This window comes from Eriocheir sinensis, chromosome 64 (assembly GCF_024679095.1).
Source record: "Eriocheir sinensis breed Jianghai 21 chromosome 64, ASM2467909v1, whole genome shotgun sequence".
Classification (NCBI taxonomy): domain Eukaryota; kingdom Metazoa; phylum Arthropoda; class Malacostraca; order Decapoda; family Varunidae; genus Eriocheir; species Eriocheir sinensis.
Window position 1 is genome coordinate 10,684,402 of NC_066572.1, and position 12,057 is coordinate 10,696,458.

General features: G+C 41.1%; 1 long non-coding RNA gene across 3 annotated transcripts; it reads right to left on the reverse strand.

Moving 5' to 3' along the window:
- Window positions 1–3,358: 3,358 nt before the first annotated feature.
- On the reverse strand, window positions 3,359–10,111 carry LOC126987420 (uncharacterized). Of its 3 annotated transcripts, none has more exons than XR_007740907.1 (4): window positions 9,202–10,111; window positions 7,737–7,919; window positions 6,625–6,683; window positions 3,359–5,609 (listed from the first exon to the last, which is right to left on the reverse strand). It is a non-coding gene; the product is annotated as an uncharacterized LOC126987420 (long non-coding RNA). The 3 variants fall into 3 exon arrangements; XR_007740908.1 differs by lacking the exon at window positions 9,202–10,111 and adding an exon at window positions 8,702–9,157; XR_007740906.1 differs by lacking the exon at window positions 9,202–10,111 and having other exon boundaries at window positions 7,737–8,635.
- Between the last annotated feature and the right edge of the window lie 1,946 nt (window positions 10,112–12,057).

Consider the following 12,057-nt stretch of genomic DNA (forward strand, 5'->3'; position numbering starts at 1 on the left):
GCAATACTATAAAAAATAATAGCCCCTAACACGACGCGGCGGCCATCCCCTGTTTGAACGTGCTGGCGCCGCTGCTACGAGAAATAACTCCTCGCAGAAATAAGTCGCTGTCATGTCCATTTTTTTGTCCACTGGGCGATACACAGCCGGATAACATGATAATGCACCTCTAATGGAGTGATAGGAGTAATAGTCAGGCATAGGAATAGAGATTTTGGGATAGGTTTAATATCACCCTTCCCTCGATCCCCTCCTCTTGAATTCTCTCCCCTCCCAGCATATCTGACATTTTCCACTGCCATTATTTTTGCATTTCCTGATTTCCTCCTCTTATTCTTGCTTCGTGGTTGATATTGCCCGCAGGAAAAGGACACACCTGACCAAACGAGCAGGAACTGAGTGAACATCTACGTGGGGTAATTCTCCCTAAAATCTGCCCTATTCGTTTGTTGTAAAGCCTCCTCATGATTAAAAGTGTTGCTCTGGTGTTTGTGCCGTGTGTTGGAGCCCAAGCAGGACAAGTAAACGACAGCAGTGAGTGAAATATAGAAAAAGTATGCAAGTTGAACACCTTTTTCTGCGAGCTATTTTACGGCTGCGAGTTGATTCCCACAACGCCGCCATGACCGACAAGTCAACCATCGTACACCTTCAGCCCAAAGTGTCGTACTCTGGCCCTAGCCGTACTGAATTATAAAACCTGTATTTGCCACACAAGCATGTCCGTGCAATTAATTCATAGCCATTTTCACACTTAATGTTTCCAGTCTTCTCTATGGTTTGCCTAGAAGTTCGAAATGGCTAGTAATAAACGAAGGCTCTATACTACTGATATCATGACACCGCAGGGGCGTTTTGTAGGGTAAGATGCGAGGTGCGAGCGCGTCAGTAAAACCAATCTTGTGTAAATTACTTGTTCTGGTGGAGTTAAGAAATTTAGGCATCGTAGGGACGTCATCGCTAACGGTACCAGGCAATAACTCGTATCAATATAATAATTATCATGCACCGCATCGCTCAGGTTTCAGTGTTGCCAGTTCCGTTAGTCTGCTCGTGCTACATAATCAGAAGAAAATTGTAATTAACCAAAAAGTTTGATAAAATTCTGATTATCCAATTTTTACATATTGAACGTGAAGCTTGAAGTGTCCCATCTCTAGAAACTATTTTATCATATATATTTCGTTAAGAATAAAATGTCGTTATATCTGCTAATTATGATCTAAAGCAGCAGGCAAGCACCCTGCACGTATGGCTGCAGGCACGGCACCCTGCACGTATGGCAGCAGGCACGGCACCCTCCACGTATGGCAGCAGGCACGGTACCCTGCAAGTATGGCAGCAGGCACGGCACCCTGCACGTATGGCAGCAGGAACGGCACCCTGCACGTATGGCTGCAGGCACGGCACCCTGCACGTATGGCAGCAGGCACGGCACCCTGCACGTATGGCAGCAGGCACGGCACCCTGCAAGTATGGCAGCAGGCACGGCACCCTGCACGTATGGCAGCAGGCACGGCACCCTGCACGTATGGCAGCAGGCACGGCACCCTGCACGTATGGCAGCAGGCACGGCACCCTGCAAGTATGGCAGCAGGTACGGCACCCTGCGTATGGCAGCAGGAACGGCACCCTGCAGTATGGCAGCAGGCACGGCACCCTGCAAGTATGGCAACAGGCACGGCACCCTGCACGTATGGCAGCAGGCACGGCACCCTGCAGGTATGGCAGCAGGCACGGCACCCTGCAAGTATGGCAGCAGGAACGGCACCTGCAAGTATGGCAGCAGGCACGGCACCCTGCAGGTATGGCAGCAGGCACGGCACCCTTCAAGTATGGCAGCAGGCACGGCACCCTGCAAGTATGGCAGCAGGCAGGGCACCCTGCAGGTATGGCAGCAGGCACGGCACCCTGCAGGTATGGCAGGCACGGCACCCTTCAAGTATGGCAGCAGGCACGGCACCCTGCAGAGTATGGCAGCAGGCGGGGCACCCTGCGGGTATGGCAGCAGGCACGGCACCCTGCAGGTATGGCAGCAGGCACGGCACCCTGCAAGTATGGCAGCAGGCACGGCACCCTGCAAGTATGGCAGGTCCCACGGGACCCTGCAGGTATGGCAGCAGGCACGGCACCCTTCAAGTATGGCAGCAGGCACGGCACCCTGCAAGTATGGCAGCAGGCAGGGCACCCTGCAGGTATGGCAGCAGGCACGGCACCCTGCAGGTATGGCAGCAGGCACGGCACCCTTCAAGTATGGCAGCAGGCACGGCACCCTGCAAGTATGGCAGCAGGCAGGGCACCCTGCAGGTATGGCAGCAGGCACGGCACCCTGCAGGTATGGCAGCAGGCACGGCACCCTGCAAGTATGGCAGCAGGCACGGCACCCTGCAGGTATGGCAGCAGGCACGGCACCCTGCAGGTATGGCAGCAGGCACGGCACCCTTCAAGTATGGCAGCAGGCACGGCACCCTGCAAGTATGGCAGCAGGCAGGGCACCCTGCAAGCAGTGGCGGCTCGTGACTGTTATTGATGGGGGGGCTGTCTCACATTCAGACATAAATGAAATCTTAAATGTTTTTATTGTTATTGTTTAACATACCATTGACATAGATTATATAGATATATAGATAATTATTTAATTTCTTAGGCCTTATCTTACCAGTAAATGCTTGACTTCCTCAGTGCGGGCTTAGGCTATTTGGTGTACGAGTAAAAAAAAATACCGAAAAATACTATTTTATACGATGTTTCTGTGATTTTATACCATCAACGATAATTAAAATTGAGCACAAGCCATCACTATCAATAATATTTTAAAATCATCCCTGGCAAATTGAAAAACACGATCGAAAATAAGAGCGACGCAAGAACACATACCTCCCCATAACAACAGCTGAGACAAGACTGCGTGGGAGGCAGACGGCAGTCCACAGTGACTCCACACCAAAGAGACTATATACGAAGAGATAGTGGTATGTAGTAATTCCTCGGGCGTGCAGAAGTAGCGCCATCTATTGCAGCCCACCAAAAACGTCACTTTTCAGGGGTAGCTTAACTATTTTTGAAGTACCTGCCACAGCACCCTATCCAGCCTTCACTTATTTTTTTTATTGTAAAATTATTTACTAATGGGGTAAAGAAAAATATATTTGTTCTTATGTTTTATTAGGTATTATCTACACTATATCATTTATTAGGTATTATCTACACTATATCAATTTGTTTTTTTAGGAAAAATATGATGTTGAAAGCATTTGCTAATATATATATATATATATATATATATATATATATATATATATATATATATATATATATATATATATATATATATATATATATATATATATATATATATATATATATATATGTGTGTGTGTGTGTGTGTGTGTGTGTGTAGCAAACATATCCAGTGCTTTAAATACAAGCAAAGCATACAACATTCTATGCATGCTAAATTACTATAAGGCCTTTGCAACTGTGGTAACCCGGATGTCACACTGGTCCTGTGTCCCAGGGTAATGGGTTCCCTAACACCACAGGCTCATGGGCTAATGTTACAGAGATGAGCACCGAGGCCATGCGCTGCTACAGCGTATGCCCCCAGCCTTACCTTTACCTTTTGCAACATGCTCTTAGCTGAGTAAAAATATCATACTAACTGTACAAGTGCCAGATAATGGCAAGCATTGCATACTGCTTGACAGGGCAGAGAACAAAAGCTTCTAAGCATTACAACTGAAATAAACAATGGGAGACACTCAAAGCTTGTTAACTGAACATGACCCAATTTATAACAGGCAAAACCAACAATGGTGCGTTATATACAATGAAAACTGTATAAAAATGTTGCAAGGCACATCAATATAAGAGCAAAGCATCATAAAACATGCTGAAATACATGATGGAGGACATCAAGAAGGTAACACATGAGTTGTCTTAAATGGAATGCAATAACTTGGTGGTCCTGGGAGACAGGCGAGCCTGGAGGTGAAAATGGAATGTAGGACACGGTATGATCTCACAAGCTCTGACCTTGGTGTCAGGGTCATGAAGATATTAAGCTCAGTAGACACAACTATGCAGCGGAGGCACATATGATAAAAGCAAATGAGACAAAATAAGGCAACTCATAGTGTAAGAAAATAGCAGGAAAGTTATGCTGCAGTATGTGACACACCAAATTACAGGGCAGAGAGTGATATGTATTTCATAGGCTACATCAGTAAACATGTAGCATTTATTGCAGGAAGCACACATTAAAGTTGGATGTAATAAAATATGTTTTATGCACACATTAAAGTTGGATGTAATAAAATATATGTTTTTAGCACACATTAAAGTTGGATGTAATAAAATCATTTGATATGAAACTCCTTGAACTGGCCAACCAAACAAACCACTCTCTGCCCCCCACCCCCTTTCAAAAAAGCATTATTTTTCACAAGGTTTATGAGGCATTAGTCAAGAATATCAACTGCCATTACATTTTGTAAATCATACCTATGTGATTATGTATATCATATAAAGCAGAAAAAAATTTGCAAGCTGTAATACAAACAAGATTAGTCCTGGAAGCCACATTGATGCCAGACACGTGATGATAGACACTTAGTGTGATGAAATTACATGATGTATTTCACATTATGAAACCAAGCCAAGTGTCACTGCAGGACATTATTAGGTAAGGCAGACACCAAAAGCTTGCTACCTGAACAAGATTAAATATAACAGGCAAAATCCACAATAAAGTATTGCGTACTGTTGGGTAGGGAAGAGAACAAATGCTTCCAAGGATTACACCTGAAATAAACAATGGCAGATATTCAAAGCTTGTGAACTGAACAAGATCCGATTTATAATAAGCAAAACCAACAATGGTGCATTACATGCGATATCTGGCAGGGGATTCCTTGCATTACAGTTGGAAAGTGGCAGACACCTAAAGCTTGTCAACTGAACAAGGTCTGATTTATAACAGGCAAAACCAACAATGGTGCATTACGTGTGATATCTAGCAGGGAAGATAAATGATTCCTTGCATTACAACTGGAAAGTGGCAGACACCCAAAGCTTGTTAATTGAACAAGATATGATTTATAACAAGCAAGCCCAACAATGGTGCATTACTTGCAATATTTGGCAAAGTATATGGAAAAAAATTCTTGGCGTAACAAAAGTAATACTAAATAATGGCAAATCCCACGAAGTTTCTCTTCTTTTGACAAAGCCTGTGGTCTTTGCTGCAGGGCTGTCAGAGTCTGTTTGCTCCAGCCAACATGTACTGAAATACCCCTGAGTCATGATTGAAGTGTTGAAACTGAAGACAAGTGAAATACTGTGCTCAGAAATCTATTAGCATTTGGACTTTGATAGTATAAGGCCAGAGCAAACCTCTCTTGTAACCCATATCTCCTACTAGGCTTAGATCTTGGCATCTTGCAGCATGTTGAACCTGACCTCATAAAAAATCCATCCCTATTGGATCTAAAAAATTGCTGGCTCTGGGCAAAAACTGCCCAGGATTTGTAACAGCCTGGGCTTTGAGCTGCCTTGCCTCCCGGTGCAGACGACAGACTGTTGTGTGCAGCAATTTTCACTTTTCATGTCTGAAAATACATGAAAAAATATTTAATCACAATTAATCACAATTCTAAATAATAAAATATGTGCATGTAATTGCATTATTTTCAGTGCTATAAGGACAGTGAATCTAAGCATTGACATTATGTCTGCACGCCAGCATCGATGTAAGGCTTCACTTAGATTGCCTGACAAGAGTAATATTTTCAGGAGAGATGGGGGAGAGGATACAACTGGAGACTCTTGACAGATATAATGTCAAGATCTACAAGCACCCATTTACCATATATATCTTTGATGTTCAGTCCATACTAAAACATTTGTCAATGTGTTGCCACACTAAAAATATAAAAATTCCCTGTTTCTGCAATGTTAGTCATACCTAAGCCCTGCTAAACCATCCAAGTGAATCAAGAATGAGTTCTGGGCGGCAGCATGAGCCAATACTAAATGGCACCACTATAAAAAAAATTGCCTGCATCATGACGGGCCTGGGCCGATCGCCAGGCGCCTGAAGAAAACCTACCGGCGCTATAGGCAGGTGGGAAAAAAAGAAAAAAAAAAAAGGATCACATCAGAAGAATGGACAAAGGTTTGTTAGTGGCACTTCAAGGTTATACTACCTCTTCAAAGATTGGCCAGTCATGGTTTAAAGTGGAACAGGATAAACAAGAAACAGGTAGATATCTGTGGACACTACTGTTACTATCAATTGCCAGCCTATGGCAAAATTTGAACCTATGCTATCAAAAACATAAGACCCATATGCTGATCACTCGACTAATCATAACGGTACTACATCCATAGAAACATAATAAAGAGTTTAAATATATCATTAAAAATTTCAACCTTTTTACATACTTTTTTTTTTGAGATATGAAGCCTACTGGTGTAACAGTTGAATATTGAACTCAATTTGTATGCAGAGATGTGAAGTATGTTATTAAGCTGTAATGTTTCCAACACATTAGTTGTGATTAAAGCAACACGGAATAGTAACTAAAGAGGATAAATTATCACTGAGAACAAGAGGTTCCTTACTATATTGTGGTGAGCTTGATGGCCGAGTCAAGTTTCCTCCAACCCCATCAAGTTCACACCTGTTGAGAGGCAATTTTTTAATCAAAGTGAAAAATGGATGCAAATGGTCACTAAAACTAGTTATTATACTTGGTGTCACAAATTTGGGCAAAGAATTTAGGGAAGGACTCCTGGACTTGGCGTCACTGATGAGGTAAATGATCTTGTGCACTCATTGGGCTATAATATATACATTGTTATAATGTGTATTATTGTCTTGTTACTATATATTACCTACTGATAATGGAAATACATGTCAGGATTAATCATCAAATACAAGGAAAAAAGAATCATGTATGGAAATTGTGAACTTTTAAGTTCATGTAACAAACAAAGTTTATTATACACAAAAAGGTTGGATACTTCAGATGTAAAAGATTTTTGGATATAACATCACCCCCTTCCTCCATATTGGTTCTTTAAAGCAAGGGTTGACTACAGCTGATTATTATTTGCGGCAGGTTACACGACACTTTTTTTAGTGCAAACCATCTGGAAATCAATGATCATTATAAGGAATACTTCTCATGAGTAGCTACTAAAACTTGACAACCTAGAAGGATGCACCATCAGACTGTAAAGGATAGATATATTATAAGACATAGCTACATTGGTGGATCCAAAGGGGTCCCAGGCCCCCCCAATGTTCCTGAGTGATACAGGAAAACTAGCTCAAAAGCGCGCTGCGGCTAAAACAATGCTTTGGCACAAAGTCCAGGCCGTTATACCCATTGATTTAGGTCACTCCACCAGTTTTTCAAGACCAGGACTGCCGAGAATGGCTAATCGGTAATGCTAATGCTCCTTCCACCCGCAAAAAGTCTGACGTCCTCCCAAAAACTCATTTCCTGGATCTACACCCAAAGACATACCGTAACATGGTTCAGTGATCATGGACAAAAAAAAATGTTAAGACAATCAATATCCAATCATTTCAGAATACATAAATCAGCATCCATATGAAGGAATTCTACAACTTAAAAGTGATGTTGAGCAGGGCACAGTCTATTTTGTGAAGTCATAATTAGATTAATATCACAACAATCAACAAACACCAGATGAAGTATTCATACCAAAATCAGTACATGGAGCTGGTGCACTGCAATGGGAAGCACATTCCTGCAGCTCACCAAGAGGGTTGAATGATGCCATGTACTTCAGGGGGGGTGGCTAAATGTCTTCACCCTTGGCCTCTTTCTTGGCCTCTCCCCCTTCAGCTGCCACATTCTCTTGGATGATATCGGACGTGTTCGGATCTGTTGGGATGTGGTTGTGTTAGATGTGGAATAACATACGACAGTGGAACATGGAAGGAAAGAGTATGTCCACACGGTAAAATACAGAGATGAGGATTGCACTGCATTAGTTGAGTGATTACAAGATGTAAATTGAAATTCTTTGGATACTGAAAGGATGTACGGGGACAACTGGGTGAGAAGGGAGAGAGATGCAGATTTTTGTTATATAGCTAGATACACCAATGAAGACTTAGGACATACACATTCAGAAAGACCACAATTTTGGCTGCTAGACAGAAAAACACTAGATGTCAAAGTGCCAGGACATTGAAGGAAGTAATAATAAGAAAAGCAATAATAATTAATGAGTATAAATATATTTCTGATATTTTTGTTTATTTTAATGCTAGTATTGGAATTTTCAAACACTAAGAATATAATAAATAAATATTGATAAATTAATTAAAATAAATACATTAATTGTACTACTACCACTAACAATATTAACAGCACTGCACCTAATAGACTGAGCAATAAACTGAGTCTGATATGTAACCATAATTAAACTGTCTCTGTCTGAGTGTTATGTGAAGCTTGCTCCATGCACCATGATAGGAATGGCATAGATGCATGCAGGTTGCCGAGATGCTTACAGTCACCAGCCACTTGTAGATATGGCACAAAAATGTGTTGGAAGCATTGGCGGCCAACTTCCATTTATTTAACTATTATTTTCTTTAAACAAAGGAGACAGCTCAAGGGCAACAAAGCGTACTAGAAAAAAAAGCCCCACTACTCACCACTCCCAAACAGACAAAAGTAGAGTCTTGATACACTCTTCTTGAAGGTCAAATTATAGGCAGGAGGTAATGCGGACAATGGAAGGCTGTTCCAGAGTTTATCAGTGTAAGGGATGAAAGAGTGGAGATATGCTGATTAACTTTTGCATAAGATGTTTGGCAAGATAGAACATGCAGTAATTGACTTAAATTAGAAAAGTATAGATTTAGGAGGGAAATGGGCAGGCATTGGTTCAGTAATAGGGTGGTGGGGGAATGGAATAGACTCAGCAATCACATAGTGAGTGCAGGGACGATAGCTTGTTTTAAGAGTAGACTGGATAGCTACATGGACGAGGCTGACAGGTGGTAATGGGGAGGAATCTGGAGCTGCCGTGTGTAGGCCATTCGGCCTCTTGCCGCGGGAGGAGGGGAGGCATGCAGTTAGCAAGTTCAGAACAGCTGTCAACGTGAAAATTATTAGAATTTCCACATTATCATTATTTATATATATCACTTACCCCGGGTGGCATCCTTCCGTAATAAATGTAGCTTCACACCAGGCAGTGTCCTCTTTATCACCACAAAGGGACATGATTCGAGGCTCCGGCTGGTAAACGTGGCGGCCGCGGCGGTGTTATGATTTTTGAACGAGGCAGCGTTGCAATCGGAGCAGAGAAAGATATTGCTGCGAATAGCGGTATAATAAACAGTATAAGTTAGACCAAGATAATTATATTCACCCACTCTTTCCCCCTACAAACCAATGACTCAGTGTATATATATCATCATTACTGATGGAAGTCAGCGTGCGTGCTAAAACAATGAGTTTGGAAGAAAAAACATGATCACATAGTTTAAAAGAACGGCAGTAGGGCTACAATTCCTTGGTTCATTCCAGTATGTATACAGAAAGGTTAAACACATAAAACACATCTAACCACACATGCAGAGAAAGTAATATAATTGTGGTATAATAATATAACAATAATAGCATTACTCATGACATGCAGTCAGGCTATATCTACCTAGTAAATATATACAGTATATATAGTTCCTACTGTTCATTTCAATATTTATCTACCTTTATTTTTTTTATTTAAAATGGGAAATAACCAGACTGAAGAAAAAAAGTGGCAACATTTGCTGCTTGATCCCATGTAGCAACACTGCTGATTGGTTCTGGGGGTTGGGGGGGGGTCTGGAGGGGGGGAGGCGCCTGGATGTAAACAAAGCTGCTCCTGCGCCATCTGTTGCAACCGACATACACCAACACCCGCCCACGGTCTCCCATAGAGGCCCCCTCTCCTGTTCTATAGTCTCCTTGGTTATCACCTTATGGTAGTGTCAAAATAAGTATTGTATGTACCATAATTCGTCATAGAAAACGAGCATAGCAACCCCTCGCCTCGCCGCCGGGCCACAGAGACGCGCATGGCAACACACACACACACACACACACACACACACACACCGTAAACACACACACACACATACGAATGCACGCACATCAATATGTATCAAGAGGGATGGCATGTTCCTCTCTTGTCTATTGTTGGTTACTTGCAATAATAAACTATCAATCAATCATCAATCACAAGCTCGTGTCGCCAACTGCCGTTGAAAAACTCTCGTACACAGCGGGCTGTGATGATAGGCTAGCAACCTCTTTTTATTATGTTTATTACAGCCAGCTTGTTTGTTGGTCTGTTTAGTGTATCAGCTAAAGCTTTGTTAACATAAAAGATGCAGAACATGCAGTATAGCACTATACAATACAGGTATATAATACTTATAACAGTAATAATATCGTCATCCGGAGGCGTTTGAACGTTGGGTTTTTTTTCACAGCGTATCGCCGTGCTTCAAAATGATTCGCGTCGGTGTTTCTAAATATTCGTGTTTAGCAAGATAACGGAGGCTCCTATGGTTATTTTTGATATCGCATCTTAATCTACGGTATTTTCTACGTTTATCAGTAGGTCTGTTTTTCTTTTAAACTTGGTAATAAAAAAAAAAAATGATCGTTTTGACAAAAATCCTCAGGGGGGGGCAAATGTGGCCCGGGTCGGAACTTGTAGGGTTAAGGAGGGCGCCCGGGGGGGTCCCTCCTGGGCACACAGTATGTCCTATGGCTTTGAAATTTTAGTATGTTGTTTGTTGGTGTAAGTGTATGACATTCTGTGAAATTTGGGTGAATGTGTAGAGGAGACTCAAACAAAGCATAAAATCTTATTTTTGTTTCACAGACTTTAGTTGAAAAAAATATACCATAGAAACTTTGTGTATAGATCTACATTTATCATTTTGTAATTTTTTTCATTTTTTGTTCTGGCTTAAAAAAATTGAAATTTATTTTCACTAATAATTTTCTCCACTTTTTCTCCCGTTTTCTTTTTACATTTAAAAAAAATGTACAAAATGAGAAAAATTGCCGTTTAGTTGTAGATTATATTGATACCTTACAAAAGACTGTCAGACGTTTTGTCGATTTTGTGCAAAGGTTTGAAGTGTAAAAAACAAATTATCAAGATTTTGGCTCCTTAAGATTTTTTTTTCCATTTCATGTGTCTTGCCATTTGTATTCATTTGATTGTCATGAAATGTTCACATATGATTGTTTATACCTTGTTCACTTACTGGGCCGCCAGTGTGCTGAGCAGATGTTTCACTTGTTGCATATTGGTACATCTGTGGCCCGAATAGCCCTTTCTATAAACTTTCACAAACATGAGTATATAAACAATTTGTGGGTAAATTTGTATTTATTATGACTGCAGATGTGTTGCAATGGTACCAGGTAATAAGTTGAAAATGATAAGGTAATAAATATATAGCTATGTAAAGGCATCCAAAATACATTTAAAGTTTGGTGACATTTTGCTTCCAAATATAAGCATTTCATTATGTAACAGTAATCAACTGTAGAGGCAAATGCCCCTCATATCAAACAACATGAAAAAAAAAATCCTAATAAATGAAAATTTTGCTTTCATAACAGAAAAAATAATGCTCCAGATCACTACTTACTAGTACTTGGAATATTAGATTATCCCAATGGATGATTTATTATAGTGTAATTTACTGAACTGTAGAGGGAAATACCACTCCGCAAATAACGTAAAAAAAAAAATTCCTGATAAATTAAAATTTTGTTCATAACAGAGAAGAAAATAATGTTCCCCATCCTGCTCTTCATCTGTTTCTAACTCGTCACTTTCCTCGGAGAGCTCATCATCTGGGTCATCTGAACTGACAAAAAACCTGAATCATCTGAATCACCAGGGCCCGGATCCACAAAGGCTTAGTTCGTAGTTTTGGGCCCTTGGTGCGTAGTTTTGAGAACATCGAGATTCTCAAAGCTAACTACCAACTAA